The 25,204-nt window shown below is 42.8% G+C and overlaps 1 protein-coding gene and 1 long non-coding RNA gene across 2 annotated transcripts in view; one reads left to right on the top strand and one right to left on the bottom strand.

The window, feature by feature from the left end:
• Positions 1-13,620, bottom strand: part of LOC133967393 (uncharacterized) — a 28,121-nt gene extending 14,501 nt beyond the window's left edge. The window contains exons 1-2 of the long non-coding RNA XR_009924038.1: positions 13,539-13,620; positions 13,280-13,376 (exon numbers count right to left, since the gene is read on the bottom strand). This is a non-coding gene — a long non-coding RNA (uncharacterized LOC133967393). The remainder of the gene's footprint in view (positions 1-13,279; positions 13,377-13,538) is intronic.
• The window catches only part of adarb1b (adenosine deaminase RNA specific B1b), a 104,702-nt gene that overhangs the window by 53,465 nt on the left and 26,033 nt on the right, over positions 1-25,204 (top strand). Inside the window, exon 3 of the mRNA XM_062402813.1 lies at positions 13,568-13,609. The gene's annotated coding sequence lies outside the window, so the exon portion shown is untranslated. The remainder of the gene's footprint in view (positions 1-13,567; positions 13,610-25,204) is intronic.

The following is a 25,204-nucleotide window of genomic DNA, read 5'->3' as shown; positions in this document are numbered from 1 at the left end:
CTTTATAGATTTTCTGATGCCCCACTGGCCCCACTGGGACTGTGGGGTTTCAACCATTGCTGCTGATGGCCAGTTCAACTATGACGGAAGTGACAGTGTGTTTTGTGTGTACGAGCGACTGCAGGGCAAAGGGCAACGCCACAAAACACGAGAGAGATCTTTTATAAGATCTCGTCTTTATAAGAATAAGACATTCACTTTGAAGCTGGGACTTCTATAGATGGACAGATTAGACCAGGCACTGGCTTGTAGTCTGTTGTGGTTTAATCAACATAGGTGCAGAGTGGCATGTCCTGTGAAATCACTTGTAAGAGCAGCCTTTGACAGCATGCTTTTTTTTAAAGTGTCTTTTACATCAATGGCCACTTTGTTTGGTCATCAAACCCCGATTGTAGTAAACGTTGTTGGACTGGATTTTAAGCGTTTCAGGGATAATGACCCTCAGATTTCAAGTTCCATTCGTTCATTGTGAACAAACAAGCAAAGGACTTATAAGGCATCGGTGGCAGTGAATTGTTTTTCAGTTGCTTCACCCTGCATCCAAAAAGCACTCAGCTTCGCATTTACATTTGCTGGTAGTGCCATTTCCACTCGATCATAAGCTCTCTGGCTCTCGGGCTGTCTCCGCTGTGCCTCTGCCCCCTCGTTCTCTATTTCGGTCTGTTTTACCTTGGATGACCAAATGTTCAAATGACATTGAAACCCTCCCAGTCAGCAAGTTAGGGTAGTGAAGAGTCACAAGCCCTTTAGATGACGATATTTTCCAGTAATTCATTAAAAAGCAAAGCGTTGAAAGTGTCAGAATAAAAAGCTAATTATTTACTTATTCCAGAAATCTCTGTGTGTGTGTGATTCAGCTTTACACGTGGCATGTGTATCGCTAATGACCGCAGGAAGTGCAGTGTCGAATTTGGTGCAATTTGGACACGTGACACGCTCGATATTAATAACATCATTACTTGCAGCGGCTCAATTACTGCAGGTCACATTTACAGTTCCAGTAAGAAGGCTGCAATCAGTGTTTCCACAGGCCGAGCAAACAGCCCATTCCAAACACACATGTTTAGAACAGGCACTGCACTGGAACTGTTAATGAAATAATATCACAGGCCAAATCAGTAAGAATAAAAGTGATATATGGATAATAAAACTTGAATGTTGTTTCTCAGCAGTGACAACGAATTGGGCTAGTGATGCAGTTCTGCCTGAAATCTGTTACCAAACAGTGGCTGTAACCCTTATATAACAATTGTCTGGTGAAGGGAGATGTCTAATGCTGCGCTGCAGTACAACGTCTTTGAATCTTTGTCAGACTGCAACAACTAAACAAACTGGGAGCAGCAAATGAGAGCCCAAGGATGTTTCTTTGTTGGCTGTTGTCTTTTCGTGTTTATAGAAAATATCACAAATACAGAGTGACTGGATCGGACAAGTGGAAGTGGCGTCACATTAAGCTCGATTCCAAGAACTGACCTCCTCTTTGCATAATTTGGATCATTAGATGAGGATGGCACTGCGCTGACATCATGACACTGATTTATGAGAACATCATGTATTCTGTTACCATTTATTGTCAGAAGGCCCTTCTACCTCAAAGAGAAACCATGCAGCCCCTTGTGCTTGTTTTGGAAATCAGTGTCATAAACATCAGAAGTATTTGGAATCGCCAACGCAACAGACGTTCTCATGGGCAGCAAACAGAGATTTCCACAGACATGTAGACCGATAGAAAGGAGCCAGCGAGCGAATCAGACCAGCTTTGTTCAGTGGTCCATGGTAGAGCAGGCCCGAGGCAGCCGTGGCCAGATGGCAATCCCAGAAAGATGTTCCACCATCCTATCTTATTGATACTGACTCACTGCGCACAGCTCATGTGTGTGTTTGAAAGGGGACCGCGTACGTCACCTCCTTTGTGGTCTTTTTCCATTCCTTCTGACGTGCATTTATCAGAGGAGGACTAAGCGTACGCACACTCACACCTGAGAGGTGCCCCAGAGCAGCCGTACTCTTCTGCTGTAGGCCGCTGGGAGCAAAACAATCAATCATTTAAGGCCTACAACACACAGCTCTAAAAGGAAACAACTAAGTTTGTGTTGGCGTGTGTCAGGCAGACGGGAGGAGAGGGAAAAATAAAACAAAGAGTGGAAAGCAGAGGGAGAGGGCCGGTGGGGGGAAGGGAGGCCTGGCAGGGGGATTGAGGCTTGGGCGCCACATCTGCCCATGCCTCACTTCCTGCTCTGTGGTTTCTGGCCGGACACACTGACACCATCGACGAAACAGCAGGAGGCTTTGACTTTGCTTTATCTACAGTAGCACTGTTCATAAACTCTATTCCAGATCATTTGTTCAGGAGGGTGATTATGAATTGCCTCTCAGGCCAAAGGGGTATATTTCAGCGTGGCTGTTTTTTGTTTTGTTTGTTTGTTTGTTTGTTTTCTTGCTCCGATTCACATTAACTTAAGGGAAGCCATCTGATGCCTAAATCATCAGCACGGAGCATACACACTGCAGCGGTTAGGGTTAAATAAACCGTCCTCTGTGAAATCTCAGTGGTAATCGTAATCCAGGGAGAGAGGCTGTTACTGAGCTGTCGGTGAGCTGACCTCACAACACAGAACTGGTAGCTTTGCCGCATCGCCACAGATCTCGCTTCATTTACTCCCCAGAGTGTAAGACAGAGAACTGTTGAGGCTTTATTAATATGAATGAGAGGAGAGGGGGTCGCCGGCTCGCAGCTTTTATGAAACACAGTTCCTCTCCAGGAACCTCTAGCTGGCAGTTACAAGCAGCAACTAAAAGAAACTAAACATACATCTTTTTACAGCTCTCAGTTCTTTGGAGTTACGTTTCTCTGAGGCAATTCGTCAGCGATTACCTGATGATGGCCATGATTGTAATAAAAATACTTTTTGTTTGAATCCATTTTTGCCTTTCGTGCTGCAGGTTGACTTTCATCCTGCAACTGGCCTTTGGCTGCACTTCAGCTACAAGGCTTGTCCAGTCAACTGTCCCAGTCCCATGTGGAAACGCTGCTTTCATCCCTTTAATTGATTTTATAGACAAAGTTGCATATGTTATATAACAGGATGAAGCCCTTGACAGACGGTTCAGTGTCTTAATGCAATGAATTGCCTTTGTAAAATAGGAATGTAGCACAGTGTGTGCATATGTGTGTGTGCGCTGGTGTACACTTGTGTATTTGCTGGTCCTGCAGGAATAGGTCCTATTGATAAAGGCTTCCCACAAATGGTTCTCATTTTACCAGGTGTAAGCTTTAGTCTGCTTTACTGGATACCCTGATTTAATGTTGTATCATCTCATACACTCACACACACACACACACACACACACACACACACACACACACACACACACACACACACAAATGTGAGCACAACATGCCGTGGCCTACTTTTCCAATACCCCTGTTGTAATCCTATCTGCGACCACTGAATAGGAGCGCTGTGGGAAAGCCTGAGCCACCATTGTGGGACAGAAAGAAAGAAAGAAAGAGGCTGGAGAGGCTGTGCCGGCTGGAATTAGTCTCCGTCTCCAAAGTGGTTAATTAGCTTGAACTCCACATTCCATTCACCAATTAGAATGAACCCCAGTGTCAGAGGAATATGTCTGTAAACATCCATGAACACTGAACATTAACACATTCCAACATAATTACAGTCAGGATAGTGGTCCAGCATTTTGGACGAATATCCTCGGCTCCAAACGTTACGAGAGCTCAGGTGGCGGCACTGGATGCTCTGGGCGGTGGCAATGCAGATGTTACCTGGTGGCTCTACGCTTTCACGTGTGTTTGTGTGTGACTGTGTGTGTGAGCCAGCTGTGATGGCCAGCTGCCCACTTTACCAAGGCCCTGGCAGCTCCCAAGGGTGTTGCCCCAGATAGAAACCCCTATAGAGGAGAGCATCACGTACACACACACGCACACACACTCCCCTTCTCTCAGAGGTACACCTGCATGGAGAGCTGCTTGCGTCGTCCCACAAGGAGAGGTTCGTGCTCATTTCCGACGTGACCTCAAATTGTCCTGGCGCAGCAAAGTTTCCTCACAGCGCTGTTTGTTGTTGTTAGAAGGTGATGGCACACAGCAGTAATCTGACATTGAGTTATTTCAGTCGGGTCCTGCACACGCAGCCGTTTTTAAGAAAAATAAATTCCTTCCCGCTGGAGTACTCGATGAAATGATGCAGAGCCATAAGATCTCTCCAGATTATTAAGGCAGACCCCTTTGAGACGATAAATAAGAGTGAGAAAATAACATCCTGGACGGGCCCCAAGTATGAAAAAGCAAGCGTATTCTTTTCCATGAACTAAACATTTGTCAGATTAAATGTTTTAGTATTCACTTTGATGTTTTTCTAACCTTGGCCAAGTCATTTAAAGTGTTTACAATTTACACATCCATATCATTAGCACATCATTTCTACCTGACTAACCCAGCACCAACAACAGACATACCAGGTTATTGAGCACCTGGTCAACACAGCAGATGACGAGGTGGTGGAGACCAAAGCAGAGCTAAAAGGAGAATGAGTGTTCGTATTAGTATTAGTATTAGTATAGGTAGCGTGACTGAATGGAGGCTGTTGTTGCTGCCTGTCCTCTGGATTTTTTCAATAGGTTGATCCAGATCATAAATGGTCCAAAGGGTCAACAACAATAGTAACAATCGTGTTTTGCCTTCAGTTACGAGATATTGTCGTAATCGGGCTGTGCTGTGATAGTGTTATGGCCAACCGTCACCCCAGAGCACGTCCCTGCTTTTCCTCCATGTAGTCATAACGAATGACCCCAAACAGCCTTTCAACTACAAATTCCTTTTAAAATGTGGGTGGCCATGTTACCCTGTGTATTCAGAGGTGTTTTTCTGCAGTCGTGTGTGTGTGTGTGTGTGTGTGTGTGTGTGCGTGTGTGTGTTTATATAGTTGATCCAACGATTCCAAGGAAGGCTTCTATATGTGTATATCCACTTCTGAAATTCAGATTGTGTTCATTACAGAGAAAAGATATTTGATCATTTTCAGGTTGTCATTTTTTGCCGCTTAAAGGTGGACTGATGCCAACCTTATAGAGCTGAGCACTCGGTGGCTGATACATTATACCAATCCAATATTGCTGTTAAATAACGAGTATATAATCCCATTATTCCATGTCCATTACAATATGAAGGCTTTATATGATGGGATTGTTTTCCATTAATATATTGCTTTTGTAATGTTATTTATTAAAGTAATATATATGTAAAAATATATTGAGTTAAGCCGAAGAGCTTGGAGCATGACTGGTGTTCGAGGGATTGCCGGGTACAGTGTGTCAATGAGTCTCATTCCAAAGTACTATTCTATACATTATAAATCCTATATATTTAAGGCTAGTAACGGATTTGGATTAGATTTACTGTCATTGAGGACGGCAGAAACGTGTTCAGATTCACAGAAGGTGATGGGGACGGTTCTCGGGTGCAGGAGAGTTCTACAGGACCTGACTCTTACTTTTTCATCACCTTCCCAAAACTGTCCCTCAACATATTTTCAGCCAAATAGCTTGTAAATAATCATACGGCTGAAAATAATAACTGGCATTGCAAATCACTGTCACGCACAGGGAGATAGATACCCACACACGTGCAGAAATATTACAATGCCTAGAAGTCCATGAGCATGGCTCTTTTTTAAATTTCTCATCAATCAGATTTTTCATTTGATCTACATTCAGGACTTAGGGTTTTGTTCGCCCTCTCTCTCCACGTTTTAAGCTTTTAAATCTCCTGACCTGTTTTGAGGAACTATGTTATGATTTCTGGTTTCTGGTACTTAAAACCAAAGATATATCATCTTCTGGTTATCAAAACTTATAGGAGTTGCTGATTGAATAGCATGAGCGAGGTAAAGCTAGTCTTTTGTAAATCAGACTCCTGAACAGCCAGATGTCAACCTGATTGTTTAGTCGACCACTCCACCTGATTTTGCTTTTGATGATAAATACCCATTTCTTTTTTGTCCTTTCCCCCTCTGTGACCAGATACATGTCAGTGTGACCTCAAACCCCCCCACCCCCCATTCCGTATACACAGGAAATGGAAGGTTTTGCCGCTAACCAGGACACAGCTGTGTAGAAAGATAAATTGCCTGAGAACCGAGGGTAATTTGTCACAGGACAAAACGCTGATGTCTGTGTTGTAATGTATAGTAAGACGGGGGAGGGTCTATTAAAAATGAGGAGGAATTTATTTGGGTTCATTATGATGGAGGGCAAGACAAAAATCCTGCTGTAGGTTATGAGCAGCTCACTTGTGTGTTTGTCTGTGTACAGTATGTATATCTCAGCCACACTTATTCATCAATCCATTTCCTCTTGATGGAAAACATTACGAACGTGTCAAACGTAATCACATGAATCGAGTTGATATTTTCTGCGCGATGCACTCAAAACTGAAAATTATTTTTGAGCTGCCCCTTGCTCAATTGATTTGAGTGTTCCAAAATTACACACAGTATACCACGCAGCCGACCTGCTACTGGAATCTGAGCGGCCAACTTGGATTTTTGGCTGTGTTGCCATGACAATGTGCTTTTCTTTTTTCTTCATTTAGGATTTCCCTGAGATTGTTGTCAAAACGTTGCTCGCAGCAGCTCAGCTGAGCCGGAGTTGACACGAGAAGCAGCACGACAACTGTGGGACATAATCAAAATAGCTCAGTTTGATTGGTATTCAGCAGAGCGCCTCGGCTTGTTAGTCACATCTCAAAGGGAACTCAAAAGCCACTGGAGTTTAAGGGGATCTATGTCTTGTATGTGTGTGTGATGTGTAATGGCATCCCTGTTGATTTATCTAGGTATTGGTTAAACCCTGTAAAATACATTAAATCACTTCATTAACAGTCTTAGAAACCTGCAGTTTGAATTTACCCTGTGAGGCTTGAAGTCTGCTGCCTCCTCTACGCCCACATTCTCTCACCTCCAGCTTGTTGGCTTTGCCCTCCAGGAGTATACTGTATCATGCCAGAGGTCCTAACACAGAGCCACCCATTTTGTTCCCCGTGCCCACACTGAGCACACAAACAAAATAATGTACGTACACAGATGTTATCGCTGGTCAAGCCTCAGCCCACAAAACTCCAAAGCCAACAAGCAGCTGTGTGTGGATCAAGTCCCGGCGCTGCAGGGTTCGTTAAGGAGGGGACCACACCCAGCAGCGGGGGCTGATGGTCGTCTTGGGAACCCGAAGGGAACACCCATGGGAAGAATGAAGTCATTCCTATTTACTGGTCAGCTTAGTAAGTACAGAAGCAAGCTCCTGTTTAGAATGTCAAATTGGGAAAAACAACAGCTGATAAATAAGGAATAGATCAAATAAACCAGAAGGTGACTTAGCAGAGCACATTTCTAATTGGGGAAAATTAAAAAAAAACCACAATGTTAAAGAAAGAAGTCCCTTGATCTGCCCCTTTCTGGAGTGCCCCTAAAATGTGATGGGTTCTTCTTTTGCCCTTGTCTTCTCTTAGTTGTGTGGATAACTGTTGAGTAGTTTAGTTTATAATCCTGTGGAAAAAACGGACAAATGGACGTTAAGTCTATCAGATTTTTGGAAGCTACAAGAAATCCCATCCTCTCTGTTTATAGACTCTCGGACGGCTATCTGTATCTTCGGGTGTTTTGCCTTGTGAATATTCTGTCACATTCGACTTACAGTGTTTTGGTCCATATTAACGTTGCAGCTTGCAGAATACAGCTCATTAAAGCTCGGTTCTGTCTGAGAAGTGTCCCAGTGAAAGTCAGTTCTAACACTGTGGCAAAAAAAATGTCATTGCCATTGCCCCCCTGATTTTCCCCCTGATTTCAGAACGGGCCATTCCCCATGCAGTGCAGCTTGTGCTAACTCTCCCAGTCGGTGAGTGTGTCGGGTCCAGGTGGTTCCTCTGATACGTGCAGGGCCACCATCTGCCTCCTCACCTGCCACAGCGGGGCTTCATCACTGGGCCGTGGCAACCTAACCAATAGGTATCATCGGTGTAGTATCAAGGATAATCCATCACTGGCCTCCCAGAGTGCTAATCCAAACTGTCAGGGGCTAAACACAGCCCTCTGTAATACTGATCATTGAAATGCAGCATTTTTTTTAAAACCATATTGAGGTGATGACATGCTGTGATTTTTGGCAACACAAAAACCCTCTGAGCGCTGCACTGTGACAGATAGGGAGGGAATACATAGCCACATCTCTTGCATTGTGATTTCTACCCAGCGCCTACAGTAAACGCCAACAGCACTGAAATAATCATTCTCACATTGTCTGCCGAGCCCGATTCTTCACTTCAGCCATTGCAGATTCCTTTTTTCTCATAATGGTGTCAGAATGTGAATACAGAACAGTAATGCTGGGAAACCCCAAACCCATACAGCCACAAGCCTTTGAACATCCAAAGTACAAATCACTTTTTATTAGAGTCCTCGCTGGGGACCCTGTTATGAAACGTCTTTCAAGTCAAGTGGCACAGAGAAAACAAAGGAAATGTCCCCAAACAAGTGACTTTCATTGAGCTTGTGGGCTCGTTGATGTTTTCTTGTTCTTTTATCGCCCGTGCTGTCGCTCTAGAACCACTTGACCTCGTCTCACCTTCATACACTGACACCTGGGAGCTTGACCGTCCAATAGATGACCACAACTGTCAATCTAAGAAAAGGCAAAGTGCATCTCATCCACTTTGAGATTTGACCTTCCTCACAACCACATGCAGAAAATCTGATTCAAACCTGCATGCAGATGAAAACATCCATCCTGTTATTCCATGTGTCCATATACTGCACAATATTAATCATCCTGTAGCATTACTGCCCTCTGCTGGACGAGTGTCAGTAAGACAAAAACATTGCCAGACACACGATGGAGAGAGACAGTGCAGGGTGATCCCGCTCCTATCTCCCTTGAATTATTATAAACACAGAAACACTTATACAAACACACAATCAGTCGCAATATAATTACACACACACACACACACACTCACACAAATACACACATAATTAAGTAGTGAATAAATCAAAACGGTTTCCCTTTTATGTATACTGGAGGGAAAAGCTAGGTCAGAGGGAGGGGTAGCATTTAATGGCTTATCAGGACCCTGGCTACTGTGTGTAAGTACGGTCTGTGTCCTCTCTGTGTGTGTCTTGTGTGTATGTGTGTCTGTTGACGGTGGTTACCAAGCCATTGGCCTGATTTTTTGGCTGCAGAGCGGCAGTCGAGGTTTACAGTCACGCATTCACTCTCTTCCTCTTATCATGCGCGGTTGACTGGCCTCTCTGTCTCTCTTTCATAATCAGCCCTCTCAGTCTCGGTTTCCTTCCAGGCCCCCGGGCTCCAACGTCTTTGTACTCGTCTGCTGTCGACTTCTAATCACCTCTCTCAAGTTGATCGAAGCTCCCGTATCATTTTCCATCCACCCACTGCCCTCTGACCAGGTCTACAGAGAGCCGGAAGGAGGTTCGTACCTATTAAACCCTAATATGACCACAGCTGACACACACACACACACACACACACACACACACACACACACACACACACACACACACACACCACCTCTCAGTTCTAAAAGCTCTCAGAGGCTCTCCCCTCCTGTCTCTGCTAATCTATCACATACACAACCTCATGCTCTCGCCAAACTCTGTGCACAAAATGAGGATCAGTGAGGAACACAACTTCCACACAAGGCAATGAAACTCCGCTCCTGCCTGGACGTTATTCATCTCCCTTCACACTCCGGTATTCAGCCGGCGCGGAACATGCTCACACACCTACATGTCCGGTTTGGAGCCGGGTCTCCACACAGCGACTTGGCAAAGCTGCGAAAAACACAAATGCATTTTTGTCTATGAGGAAGAAAAAAAAAAGTCTTCTATCAGCAACAAAGAGAAGACGCTGAAGTTTTATTTTTTTCTCCACACGTCCATTGCTTGTTAGCGTGTTTTTGCTTTCTTCAAACGATCTTGTTAGCCTGATGGCTTTTGCTTTGTAGTCCCTCATTTTTAACGAGGAAAGCTTATAAATGCTAACGAGCAGACCGGATTTTGGTGAAGCTGAAGGTTCCTGTTCACTCATTGCAAATGTTATTCTGTCCACATGTCACTTAAATGATGCTGCACTATTTGACCCTTGTTTGACACCACTTATATCTTCATGGGTATTTCTTTGTTTGTTCGTAGCAGGATCATGCAAAAAGTTGCGTAATGAAATTGTGTTGCGGGGTGGGACATGAGCCATTTAAGACACAAGGAAATTCATATTGATTAAATGGTTTTTTTTAATAAAATCACACATTTTTTTGTGTAAAATTTGGTGCAGATCTGATACAAAATCTGTATCTAGTAAATCTAAATGTGGTTTCATATGAGGACTTTTTGTGGACATATGCAAACTACTGAGGGTGATTCCCTTATAGGTTAACACAAGGAATCTCCAAAACTGTTCATGAACCATAATACAAAGGTAGAATTGGTAATCCTATAAAAGTTAGCAAGTGCAATCTACACTATTAAAAATGCAACCGATCAATACAACTGCTAAAGTGATTGGTTGTCTTTATTAGCATCCTGTAAAGACCACAGACCTTGTGGCTCTTTGTCTTTCTTTTTTTTTAAGAAACAATTTCCCAACCGTACCTGCAGTACCTTTGAAATTTCTGCATCCCTGAAACTGCCCCTAAACTGGCTTGAGAGAAAGATAATAACAAAAAACAAAGCTGTTCTCACCAAGTCTATTTTTAGAGCTTTGTGCTTGTTAGTGGACTGTACATGTATGAACCAACAGATGGGCTCACCACAGTAGTCTGGATTTCCTCCCTGTGAAATGCTCTAAGAGGTTGTCTTTGTCAATGGTTGTGTTCTGCTGTCAAACCACTGCAAAAGGCCACCAGGACTGGAGATTGTTATTTGAGTCTGGAACTCTGTTCAGTCTGGATCACACACCACAGAGAATTGCCTTCACAACCACAGCCTCTTTTACCTCTTGTCCATTCAGTTTGTGTTAGGAAGCAGAGAGAGAGAGAGAGCGAGAGAGAGAGCGGAGGGTAAACTCTCTGCCAGTGGAACAACACAGGCCTCTGTGGAGCACGCACTGACTCCATTCTCCCATGTCTGCTGCTTTTGCTCTGTCTCTATAAATTAAAACATGAAGGGAAGTGGAGTAGCGGCTCTCCTTCACAGGCAACAAATCAAAACAAAAGATTTAAAAAATAACACAGCCGCCCAGCCAAGGCAGCTGTGGTGAGACTTGGCCGGCCACGGTTGTGGTTGGCTTGGACACCGAAGTATGAATGAATTTGCGCCTGGAGTATATTTAAGTTTCCCAATCTCCTTTCTGGTCCTGACTTCTGTGTCCCACAACGCGTATCACAAATCTGTTTTCCCTTTTCTATCTTTCTAACCATTTTCCACAAATCCTTCTCCCCGTTGGACTCTCTCTCAGCCGCTGTCTCACTTTCGCTTTCTCCCTCTTTCTGCTCGGTTTAACTTCATGTGCTTAATTGGCAAGCCCTTACACAAAAAGCCTCTAATTTGGTTTTTGGGAGCATTTTATATCAAGCTGTGGCAGCGGGGCTGTGGGGGAGTGGGCCGGCAATTAAAACAGCTTCATTGACCTTAAATGATCCTGCGAGCTACAGACCTCACTTTGGAAACGTTCTCCTTCACCTGATGTTACCTTCTCCTCACTTCACCTCCCTCTCTTTGATTCCACATGTCAGTCTTGCTTTGCCTCATTTCTTTAACTTCCCAATGCAAAGATTGTTTCAATATCTATAGATATTACTATTTTCAAGCTTGTTTGTCTGTATTTCTCCTTTCCCTTCATGTCTCTTATTCCTTTACTGTCATCTCTACCCTCAGCTGCTCTATAAAGGCTTTTGAGCTTTAAGGCTTTTCGTTCTCCCACACTCATCCGTAGATTTTCTGTTATTGTTATCATTCTGTTTGATTCCCATAATGTTTCTCAAACCACATCTTGCATTTTGGATTCTTCCCGTGCTGCTAGTGTTTAAGTTAAGTAACTTGTTAAAAAGTTAATCTTTGTTACACTGCTAAACAAAGTCCTGCACGGGACTCATTTTCCAAAAGCCTCCTGCAAACCTCCTTCTTCCGCAATTATCTCCAAGTCAAATCCGGACCTACACAGACCCGAGTTGTGTTCTGGGGGAAAGTATCTGTCAGATGCCGTAGCACCTGTGCTCCTACAGCTGTCAGTGTTTCCTCAATGACAGAGTGTCCAGCTTGCTGCTATCAAAAGCTAACACACCAATTACAAGCAGCAAAGCAACTGAGACCGTGTTCACCACCGGCTCTTTGTCTTCATATGATCCAAATTGATGCACTAGATGTTTGGTATTGTATAATAGAGTTATTTGAGCAGAATCGAAGGGGTCAAAGGTTGCGTCATATCGGCTGAAATCCTTGTGACTGACTAGATTTCATATTTGCTGATTTTTTTTTTAATGACTTCTGTACACATTTAATAATATAATAATTTACCTGCATTTATACACAGTGACGCTATTGTAGGACGCTATAAAAGATTTGTCTTTCTCAGACTGGCCACCAACGTTTTAAATTAAACGACTCTTCCAGCTTCTGTACAACAAATAAGTGTTCATGGATTTTAAATGAGTTAAGCCTCCGTGTCCATGATACAGGTGCATGACACAGAAAACCTGGATTTACAGAGCTAAGTAATGACAATTTGCTGCCTGGTTTCTCCTCTGGACTGGAACATGGGAGATGTACAGTAGCCTCACGGAGGAACTACATATTTTCCACATCACATTAACCATGTTATCGCTCCCTGTTTCATGTGAATTCATGCAGGCTGCCACAGACCGCTGTGCCATTAATCTAAACTTAATGTAAATATTTATCTGGTCTAAACTTCCAGCTGGCTAATAAATTAGTTTCAGAATAGTAGAAAAAATACCCATGTTTTTTGCTCTGTGGCCTGAAACGCTGAAAGGTCTTCTTGCTAAACTAAAGACCAGTAATGCTTATTGAAGACATTTTATTAATCTGAATATTTATTATTTCGAAATTCTACAGATTTAGATCAGCGTTTTGGCCACATATGTAAAAAAAAACGGCCACAATGGGTTTCTCAGCAAAGGCCTGGTTTCTGCCAACTGCCGTGCCTTCAGACAGGAAAGCATTTAATGGGTTATTTTGCAGAGAATTAATTGGAAACACGTTTTTCCAGCTAAGATAAATAGATTCAGTCACTTCACCTGGAAAAACGTTCATTCCATTGCTCCAAACAATAGCTGTGGTCGTCCGGGAACACAAGCGAGTTGTTGCCGGGGAAAGTCCATCTGATGTGGAAACCTGGCGGAATAACCAACTTTTAAAGTGACCGTTCTCCCGACCTGTGTACTTGTCTTTGCCCCTCTGAATCTACCACGAATAATTTACCCTGAACTCTCCGTAATCCAGGTTTCTGACAGTAACTCTGCAATCGGCCAAACTCTGTCTCTGCTGTTTACTTACTTGGAACATCTTGTCTTCCTCTCCGTCAGGTTTTTTTTTACGATCGCAGACGTCACACACCAGAGCCAAAGGTTAGTGGAGTTTCTCTCTCTCTCTCTCTCTCTCTCTCTCTCTCTCTCTCTCTCTCTCTCTCTCTCTCTCTCTCTCTCTCTCTCTCTCTCTACTTTTTCCGCTTCTGTTTTTCAAGTCATACTCATTTTCTCTCTTCCACAACAAAATTCCTTGACAATGGCCTCATATAGAGAGTTTGTAAAGTGTTTATAAATCAACCACAGTGGCATCATTTCAACATCGGTGGGCCCTCGGCCAAACCCCAAATCGCCTCCATGTGTCCGCTGTGTGTTAGTGAACCACTGTATGAACGTGGATGAGCAAATGAGCTGCAGTGTGAAGTATAATAGGACGAGTGTTGTTTCACAAATGCAGACAATTTACCATTTAACTTTTTACCTACATGGTTTAATAATGTGGCGCTTTGGAGCCATCACAGATGTAATTACACAAACCAACCACTAGAGAGAGGCAGAGTATTTATTTTTCTGTTACCTCTCATGCTGGTGAACCTGAGAGGATGGGGGGATATGAGCACACAAAATATTAGTGTTTAAGATATAGATAAAAACGCACGTTGAAAATCATTACAATGGTAAAACACATTCATATAAACCATTATATTACAAGGTTTTATGATGTGTCTTTAAATACTACATATTCTTTTGTATTGCTGCAAACAGATGATCACAACAGTGCAGTGTGTGTGTGATGAACTGTAAAGCAGATGGAATAGGGGAGAAGGTGAAGTTGTGTTCTCTCTGTGACTGTGTTGAGATGCCAGTTACTCTGAGAGGGGATTAGACAGGTAAGCAACCCGATTCCGCTCGCTGGGTTAATTCACCTCCATCTGAAAACATGAGTCCCTCTCTCTCTCCATCTCTCCTCCGACAGTCCCCTCCTTCTTTCTCCTCGCTCTCCCCCTTCGCCTCCCCTCCCTGACTAGTGATAGGGCAGACATGGAGTCAACGCAGGATAGAGGCGGCGAGAGGCGGAGGAAGAAAGGGAGGGAGGAAAAGAGAGTTGGGATGCGAGGGAAGGACTAAAGTAGAAACAAAGAGACGCTGCAGGTGTGTGGAGTTGGTCATCCTGAATATCATTAGCAAGCTGTGGCTGTGAGAGGTGAGGGAACAGGTAGACAAGTTCTAAAGAAGCAGTTTAGTTAATTTCCTAAAAGTGCAAGTGCAGCCAAAGACATGGCCCTTCTCACCAGCGGCACTCAGAATCTGGACTCGTACTACTGCCTGATCCGACGCAGGTTCAAGAGGCGACGCAAGAAACGCTCCGAACGCAAAGGTAACCCCCCCCCCCCCCCCCCCCCCCCCCCCCCCGACGGCAGCGGTTCTTACGCAGAGAGTGATGCTGAGCTGAGCTGGTTGTAGAATGTGTAGTTACAGGTGGGGGAGCAGAGCTGTGCACTCACTGGAGTAAAACAGTTTCACTTGTTGGGTCAAGTATCAAACATCAGGAGGCTGCTGGGAAATCTGTTCATGTTTCTCTGTGTAAGAGCAAATTTCATTGATTTGTAAAGTTGTCTGAATTTCACAAGAATCTCCTCTTTTCTTTATCGTGTCATTTTCACAAATTTTTCTCTTATGTTTTTTTTTGCTTGCATATTTAAGAATATAGATCCATGTATTAGTTACTTTTAGCCCATCCATTACATATGTCTGCACATATAATCCAAACTAAGCATTTCATGATCATGAGGTATATTTATATAAGGACCTGTAGTGTCAGTAGAGAAACACATGAAGCATGGACAGGGAGCGCTGGGTCCCTGATCTGATTAAATTATTTCGACCACCGAAAGCATATGTATACAAACTAGTAGAAAATTGGGGTTTGTGTTCTGATGAGTATTTAAAAGACCTTTAAGTCAATTCAAGAGACACAATGTTGTTGATGCACTGTCCTTTATTTAACATGTCAGCCACACATCTCCACATCTTTTTCTGTTATCGATGGACTTTAACAGACTTAAATTCAGGAAACTGTTGTGTTTAGATTGAACACGTTTTTAAGTTTGAGCATTTTTTTCTAAATAAATTAGTGACTGATTGGTATTCTCTCTCATCTTTTACACATACACTCTCTCTCTCTCTCTCTCTCTTATCCTCTACATACACTCTCTCCCTATCTCTCTCTCTCTCTTTCTCTCCCTCCCTCCCTCTTTCTCATCCTTTAAACTCTCTTGCTCATGCTTTACACACACACACACTCTCTCTCTCTCTCTCTCTCTCTCTCTCTCTCTCTCTCTCTCTCTCTCTCTCTCCCCACACACACACACACACACACACACACACACACACACACACACACACACACTGACAGGTGTGTGTCTCTGTGTAATTGAGGTCAAGTGTCATGAGCCCCACGGAGGCTCAGAGCTCTACTCTCCTGAGTTTGCTGCTCTGCTCTGAGGATTAGCCTAACAGCAACGGTAGTAATTACTTAGGTGGCCACAGCTCACTGGAAGCATTAGCCATGTCTCAGCCACTTGCTTTGACACCCAACCGCCTCCAACCCCCCCCCAGCTCCTAGTCAAGCCGAGTCCATTCATCCAAGTAAATCCAACCACTGCTGATAATGCATTTTTCGCCCCCGTTTGCACACTCCAGCCCCGCTCAGGCAGGGGCTGCCTACGTCCATCAGCATTACACAGGTCCGTTTCCCGCCTTTTCACTCGCCCTTATCACCAGGGGAATGAAAGTGGCACTTTTTCACCACTCCCAGAGAAGCGATGACTAAGCAGGACTTTGGACCAGCATTGCTCTGTTTGCTCTCTCAGGCAGCTTTAATGCCTCGTGCTGGAAGCCCCCTGATAAGTTGCTTAGTGCTTGAGCTCCTTGGCGTGCCCCGGTGGGTTGGGCGGCTAGCTCTGACTGAGATGATGAGGTCACACACTTATTTAAGACAATCATCAGTTGAATAATGTGACACCGACTCAAGGAAATCTCTGTTCCCTTGAACAGTGAGGGCAGAGTCCGTGCTGCACCACTGGACCGGACAGTCCATTAAGTGTGGATTAGTGTATTCCACAAGGACACTCAACGTGTCGATACAGGGGTGACCAGGGTCACTGTTTTGAGGGAGCCATCCTTTCATAAGCACTAATCCACAGCACAACCCTAAACAGAATTTATATTCAGTTCAACCTTTCACCTCATGTTAGTGCTTCAAATTTATTTCATCCCATTTGAGAAAATATCACGTCAAAGAAGCTTATTTGGAGATTTAGTGTTTGAAGAGTTTTTGAGTTTCTAACACAGGATTTTTTGTAATTACAAGTATAAAATAGCATAATATTGTATTCTAATACATTGAAATACCACATAGTTAATCATGATGAAGGTAATATATATATGAATACACCTTCAAATCTCCAAAACAGATTTTTTTAAACCTCACCTTGAAATTGATTTTCTAAAACAATAAGACTTTTTCAGACATGACACATGACACGAGTGCCAGAAATCAAATAATATTAATGTTTGAATTTCAGGGTTCTGGTGACTCACTGTCACACTGGTATGACACACTGGTGCCTCTCAAATAGAACAGAACCATCGTTAATGTTATTAGTAACACCTCTCCTTATGACCGGTCAAAATGTCTACTGTGAAAAGAGGCCCATGGATGACTGTTTGCTATTTGTTACCTCATTAACGTTAAATATAATCTCACGTTGCTATTTAATCCATATATTAGTCAATCTTAGTTGCTTTTATTTGCTTTGTGCCATGTGAATACAATGTATTATTACTGCAGTATAACCTGCCACTCGACCGAACTACTATTTGTCTACTGGAGGATGAGGGGTGGGACCAGTTACCATGTAGATGATCTTCATTTACCTTTGCTTCATAAGTGAAATCACCATCCGGTGCACAGTGACTTTCAAAATGCTCAACTTAAGCTTATCTTCCAAGTGATAGGTTCTTCAAGGCATCTCTCATAAATGTTCCACGCCATGACACTCACAGGCGATGCTTTCCAATGGGCCGTAAATGAAATATGGGAAATGGGGAACAGAGGCCTGGTTTCGGCTATGTCAGCAGAATCTCCAAAATGAGCTTTTGCAACTTGAATGGGGGGGGGGGGGGGGGGCTCAGCGAGGGGGCTCTGCTCCGGCTTATGCTCACAGTCATCACTATGAAAAATACTTTTTTCTGTAGAACAAGGCTAGCTTTTAACATTTTCTCTTCTCTCAATATAATAACCTATATATTGGTTCACTACTTATCTGAAAAGTATTTAGAAATTGTGCTTTTTGCCATTTTCCTTTCCTTAGAATAATTGTAGCTGTTCTGTGTAGACTAAGAAATAGGTGTACAGCCTCTGAAAAAGCTCTGACTAACCTATTAACATTTAACAGCTGTAGCAATGGGAATCAAATTGAGAACAACAACAAAAAAACTGTTAATTATGAGCCGTGCCTCATTCAGTGGCAGAACATTCTCAGGCACCGCAAACACAGCGGCACTCTGTCACGATAAGAAATGAGTTGTGTCTGCCTGTCTCAATGTAATTAGCCTCGATTAGCATGCTGCTAATGACTGTAACAGACTGACAGAGGAGTGGAGGGGAAGAGGACCATTGTGGCGATACAGCACCGAACCACTGAGGTGTGTTTAGCTGGCGGAGAGACAATTCACAGCCCTGGGGATGATTGCAGGGATTCATCACCACAGTGATAAACTTCATTAGTGTAGATTCAATGTAAATGTGGATTCAAATAAATAGTGAAATGTTATTCTTTCTTCTGTAGCTGGTTATTTCTGAGGGGATTTTTAGATGAATGAAACAGGACGTATGCAGATGAAAATCCGATTTTCCCAAACAAAGGTGTTGTGTATGAACCCTTGTCAGCAATACACAGGAAGCTTCATTTTAAAGAAGGTGGTCATGACATGCAGTGAAGTGCTTTGACTGTATCTGTCTCCAGTCTCTTTCCTCCCACCTCTGACATCACTCCTCTTTGGTACTATGAACATTTTCACCCTCCCTATGTCACCTGTCACAATCTTCCTCCTCCTTTCCCACCCTGTGCTCTCCCTGCCTCCCATCAGCACCACCTGTCTGTCTGACATTAGCAGAGGCACAAGGTGTGAAATTCAACTCCCAGATGACGGTGTCAAAGACGCTGGCGGGCGCGTATCTGCGTTACTGCATCTGTGTCCTTGCACCGCATTTATTGTCAGGCCCCCGCACCCCTCAACCCAACCTGCAGCACATACACACTTATATGTTTGAGTATACACACATATCCATCTCCTTGGGGGGAACAGGATCCCTGTGTGTCTAACCTGGCCTTGAACGTAGCCATCAGTGTTAACTGTGAGCCTGCTGGGCATTTGGTGAGGAGAGGACAGGAGGAGTGTTGAGGTTTGTGTGTGGGTGTTGGTGTGGGTGGGTGGGGGTGTGTGTGTGTGTGTGTGTGTAAAGACGTTTTTTGGAGGTCAGTGGTTCAGGTTAGACTTGAGTTAGGTTGATTCAGATGTTGTGTTGGGGATAAATCTGCAGGAAATTAATGTATGTCTATGCAAAGTCCGTGGAAGACCGAAAGAGAGAGCATACCTTACATCACATTACATACCTCTGCAGACAGCCCCTTTCAAATTCAAGCAAGCCAAACCAAAGTAAACACACTGATTGATATCAGTCTCCTTAACATCAGTCTCCTTAACATGCCCAATTTCTTACATCAAGAATTTTTTGCAAGTTTGTCAGAAAGTCCTTTATCTTGCAATGTTTAAGAAAGTGGCAAACAAAATTCCCGTGCTAGTTTTTGCGCAATCCTGCTCAATATGTCTCGGTTCACTCAAAAGAAAACACTTGAACCTGAAATAGTTTAATGCACAATGTTAGTATTTTAACATTAAAAAGTATTTCAGGTTGCGGTTTAAACATTCTGGTAGGAATGTGGGTCCAATTAGGTATTGGAAATAATGTAAATGTTGGATTGTGGATCCTCAATGAAGTAACACTGTTAAACCCTTTGGAAAAATGTTTACTGACTAGGAAGAAAATCAGTTTCTGTCAAATTAAAGTCAAACATAAAGATTTAACACAATGGTTTAAGGCTGGTTTGGATCGCATTGGTCTTACCGTGTCGTGTCTATTATCTTGATGTTGGTGTCTTTGCATGAAACCATAGTTGTGCACTATGACAACCTGGATATTTGCATGGTAATATTTGTAGGTTTCCAGCAGCTCCTTACCTGTGTGCTCTGTTAGGTACTTGAACATTGAGCACAGCAGTGGTGAGCCAGGCATGCTCGCACACACATTCACACACTTCCAAACACACTCAAACATACACTCCTTTCCCCCCCACAGGCACTCTGTGCCTATGCTGTGTCATAAATCAGAGCTGTCAAATAGATTTTACAGCTCCTAGTGAAAAGAGGAGAGGCAGCCACCCAACAACCTTGAAAAGATGGAAGAAAGCAAAAGTAGAGGAGTTTTGTTATTATTAAAGCTGATACCTGGACCTGCGGGATCTATAATGAATAATGGGACAGCTTTGCACCCTACAGTGCATAAGAGTGCGGCCAGTACAATGTGTACTATAACTGCACACTCCATCTGTATTACGCATTCAAGTCCAAAACTTTTTTTTTTTTTTTTTTTCATTTTAACACTTTTTATGCAACATCCATCCCAAAAATGTCTGAATCATGAGTGAGACCAACAGGTTGGTTTCAGTTCTCAACATGTGTGTAAGTTTAAAGGGCCCACACATACGCTTTGCTCCTGCTACACCGTCTGAGCACCCATGCGTTTAAGAAACTAGGTACAATCCTTTTGAACTGCACATTTAACGATGTGTTAAAGCCTTAAGAAGTTGGGGATTTGGACAAGACAACAATTTGTGCCATGAACTTTAAACCATGCAATGAGATTGTTAAGGTAGAGCCACATGTTGTTCTGTCTGTGGCACCAAGCTGCTGTAGAAGTTATCAGATGGATGGTTGTTATCTTAAACCACTGGGATTTGAACCGACTGATTGACATTAAACTTCATGCTAGTCTCTCTGCGTCACCCTGTGACTCCAATTGATTGGTTTTAAGGTTTCAAATTAAAAGCCCTTGTGTAATTGCAACTTTGTGACATTGCAGAAATCACATATTGCAAAATGTATAAAGTGGAAACACTCTCTAGGCTATTTGTCCTCAGAGAACCGAGAGGATTCAACATACTTCTAAAACTTAGTACATCTACCCCCAGTTTTATGAAATGTGCGTTGTCTGAGATGCATTCCTAATCCCAGCTCATCTGGTCGTGTTCACTGGTCGGAGGAGGCTCATTGGACGGCGGCGTTTGAATGGCTGCTTCTTAATATGCAGAGTGGATGAAAGCATGTACCACCAGAAGTAAGGCAAATCACTTCTGGCAGCCTAATTCACTGGTCATTAGACGGGCCAAATTGAATAATGGACTCTGAGGTAAGTGTGTGTAAGTGCTTGTGCGTGCGTGTTCATGTGAATGTCTGTTTGATGAGACAGGGCCGTGTTGGGTGGCCGTACTCTGTGGCCCCTATACCTTGGCCCATCAGTTTCAATCAGGCAGCACGACAAGCACTCCACAACCCCTCTCCATTAGGCCCCCGGTGCCCACACGTGTACTCTATTACACAGCATTACCTGGACAGGGCCTAGAGCCATCACCTATGGAAGCGACGGACTGACAGAGAGAGAAAGAGAGAGAAATAAAACCGATCCCATTTCTATTAAGATTCTTCCTCGTTCTCATGTTCTTGAGGTAATCACTGGAATGCCAGTGCTTTATTGGGGAAAGTAATGGGATTGCGGGTGGTGACAGTCACACTCACTTATCTAACTGCATACGCAGACAGCTAACAATGATCCCACGTTCCTACTTGTATCCCTACCTGTCCCTGTTCCTAAGTCTCGCTGCTGCTTCTGCGATATTTACACATAGACTCAATGTTTGTCGTTTAAAGGGCAATTACTGCATCCTAGTAGCTATAACCAACATGAATACAGTATTTAGAATTATCCGGACCGCCTTGTCACACGCAGGATTATCAACTGCATACATCAAGATATAAGGGAAGGAGTGAACATTTATAAGTTTCAGCACTCATATTTTATCTTCTCCAGCCACAGAGGAAGCTTCTGAGTTGGATAAAAGCCTAACCTGAAGAATATAAATCAAAATAGTGAGTGAATCCAGTAGAGTGGAAAGAAGAGATGCAGTGAATATGACTCATAACGAAAAGTACAACTTCTAACTAAGCCAAAGAAAATAAGAGTTTGCCCATAAAAGCAAGAAGTCCTTGTTGCCTGTAATATGTCTCCCACATATCGACACCAAGCTACACATGGGGAGAAAAAACTGTTTCGCCCAGCAGCGAAATTTATAGTAGTGACATGATGAAACATTTCATATTTAACTACAAGCTATAACAACTATAAACTACTATTACAAGCGGTAACTCAACATTGTTCTAATACTCATTCTGGTAAGTCAGGTGGGCTTAATAGGGCTTGAAATGTGATTTTATATATATTTTTTTTGAGAATAAGGGAGAAATCAGACAGCAGTGGAATGGATTGGAGTGGCCGCGCTGCCCGGTGGGCCTATCAGTCAGAGTTAGGGCTGCTGAGAGGGTTGTCTCATAGGCGGGCTCTCCTGCACTGGCCATTTCCCGTGGCCATTTGTCTCTGTCCAGTTTCTTTCCCTGTCCTTGCTCCCTCGTTTTTTCCCTGTCATCTCCCCCCCCCTCATCTTCGATTCTTCGTTTCAGCTTTTAGTCTGTTTCTTCCCTCTTTATCCCCTCTGTTTTTGTTATTTTTCCAACTTTTCCCTTCTGGACAGTAAATTGTTTTTTTCCCATCGGCAGTGGAGCGAAGAAACATTCTTATAGTTTTGAAGAGGCGCTTTTTAACAGCTGTTGTTGTTTGTGATTGTTTGTTAATCACAGTGCTCTGTTAAATACTCAGTTGTGATTGTTTACTTTGCCATTTGTCATTTCTCAACTCTCTTTATTTTGGTGGCTGGCGATAGTACCTCGAGGGAACAATTCGGGCTTCACAATATTCCAAATTATTTAAATTACAAGAATCTAAGTTGTAATTTTATAAATTGACATCAACACAAAGAGTTCTTTGCAATTAAAGCCAACTATTCTTTGCCGTTTTTCATGGATGTAGCTATTTAACAGGCTGCATAAGCCTTTCAACCAATTAGGCAGTGTGCTCATATTCAATTATAGACTCACGGTGTATATATTTATTTCACAGTAAGTGACAAAATGATTGCAATAGATCAAAGAAAACTCCTTTTTTATGCCAACATTTTTCTTCAAATTGCAACCCATAATGCAATTATACCTTTTGCTTGACAAAGCTTAGATTTTGAGGTTGTTTGTTCGAGCGATGGAAACAATTGTTTGCTGCGATTTTAAATTAAGGCACCAGGTCGTCATGTAAAACCTTGTAATCACCTGCTCTAATAAGAAAAAAGCTAGACTTAATTTATGTCTATATACATGTAACATGTTGGAGCAAATGCAGGTACAATGCATTTAGTTACATAAAAATTAAATTGTCAACACAGGAACTTTGGAGTCAATATAAAAACCAACTGTGAGCTGGGCTCAGTCAGTCAGTATCCTCACACAACCAGGAGATCCAGAGTAAACCCAGCTCTAATAAATAAGTTGCTGTTATTAGATTCTCTCTGCTCTACCTGAAAGGCCATGAAATGCACTAATATGACCTCAATATCAGAACCGGGAATGAAAATGTCAAGGCTCAGGTCTGAATCAAAGAAAAACAAAAACCTTACAAAATAACTTCTAGCATTTTTCTCCATTGTTGTTCTGAAAACTCTGAGTACATTTTTAGATTTAAGGACAATTCACCTGATTTAAATTATGATTTACCTGACTAACTTTCAAATATTTCCCCCTCACATGTTCATGCCAGACCTCACAGATATCTTATCTTTCTGGCCGTCATTTTAACACCTCTCAAGCTAACACACCATATAAGGGCTTCACGAGCAGATGTTTACCTCCAGTTTCCTTGGAGGTTGTTGGTACCTGCCTGAACATCAACCTCATCGTGTTGCGGTTCACTGCAAATACATGTGTGCTTTGAGATAAGAGGTGAGGGAGGAATATTAAGTACTCACATCTCACATTGTTGATAAATACAGAGGGTTATGAACAGAATATTTGGTCCTCAAATGCTTTTGTATGATAGGACTGAATAATATTAAAAAACATTGCTAATATATAACAATATTGCAATATAAGTTGAGTTGTAATTTCTTAATTCTATATTTAAACAGTTTTTAAAAGAAAACGAAAGGAAGAAACTGAGAAATTTTACAAAAATAATCCATATTATTCATGGGAAATCATGAATTCATATTTTTTTATACAGAACCCTAACTTAAAAAGAGAAATTGTCAAATTCATTTAAACATTCTATTTAACATGAATCACAGTAAAAAAAAAAAAAACTCCAACAGCAAGCAAAAAATAACAATAAATAACTGAATAGTATTATTGGTGATTTGTGCAGGAGGCCGAAGCAGTAGAGAAGTGCTGCGGTGGAGATCAGGTGTTTTTGTTTAAACCACATAGACACCACGGTCGACCCTCATCACCAGAAGCTCTGTTGACATCTCTGTGCGTGTTAAGAACGTCATCATCACACCCACTTGCCCGCGGTGAGTCAGAGGATCCCCTGCTGTGTTCTCACGTTGGCTCCTTCAGATACTCTGCAGATACTTTACAAGGGGACTGGCCACAGAAAGTCTGCAGTGAGTCCAGAGGCTCTCAGTCGGACGTTGGTGTTCACACTCACTGCCCCTGCTAAGAATGTCCAGAGGATCTGTTCAGTGGATGTCGGAAAGCAGCTTATGTGAAGGGGAGAGCTCCTGTGATTGATTTGAAAGGAAGACTCCACAGTTTGTGCACAAAACTACATCAAAATTAAATAATATCTGAATTATTTTATATAGTGTTTCCTCATTTCTAATTTGTCCAATCAACCTCAAAACTATAAAACAAAAATCCAATCTAGAGAATGCAATTTGAGGAAAATGTTCTGTGTGTGTGTGCTTGTTGAGTTTGTGCATGTATGTCCATTTAAAAGTGTTTATGCAGGCTGGTGCTGTCACTGGTGTCGGCAGTGTGTCGCACCCACAGTCTGAGCTGTGGCTTGTTCTGACTTTGATGGACACAGGAAGTGAGGGCAGCCATTTAGCTGCAACCTCCTCTCTGGCCTACCAACCTATGTAACCCGCCAACCACCCACCTGCCACCACACACACACACACACACACACACAGACAAACACACACCTCCCTCTCCCCGGCTCTAAGGGAGCTTGGGGAAAACGCAGCCACTCACTCTGATGATTTATGACCACACCTGAAGCCTAAAGAGTGAGTATGTGTGTGTGTGTGTTTTTGCAGGATAACAAAGAAAACGAGTCGAGAACGAGTCTTGACTGTATATATATGTGTGTGTTTGTGTATGTGTGTGTGTGTATTAGGGAGAAATAAGGGTGTGACACTGGTGTGTGTGGGGTTAAAGGGAGTTTTCACCTTCACACACAATGGTTCATTT

This window comes from Platichthys flesus, chromosome 13, assembly GCF_949316205.1.
Source record: "Platichthys flesus chromosome 13, fPlaFle2.1, whole genome shotgun sequence".
In the NCBI taxonomy this organism is placed as follows: domain Eukaryota; kingdom Metazoa; phylum Chordata; class Actinopteri; order Pleuronectiformes; family Pleuronectidae; genus Platichthys; species Platichthys flesus.
This window is presented reverse-complemented; position numbering and strand designations above follow the sequence as displayed.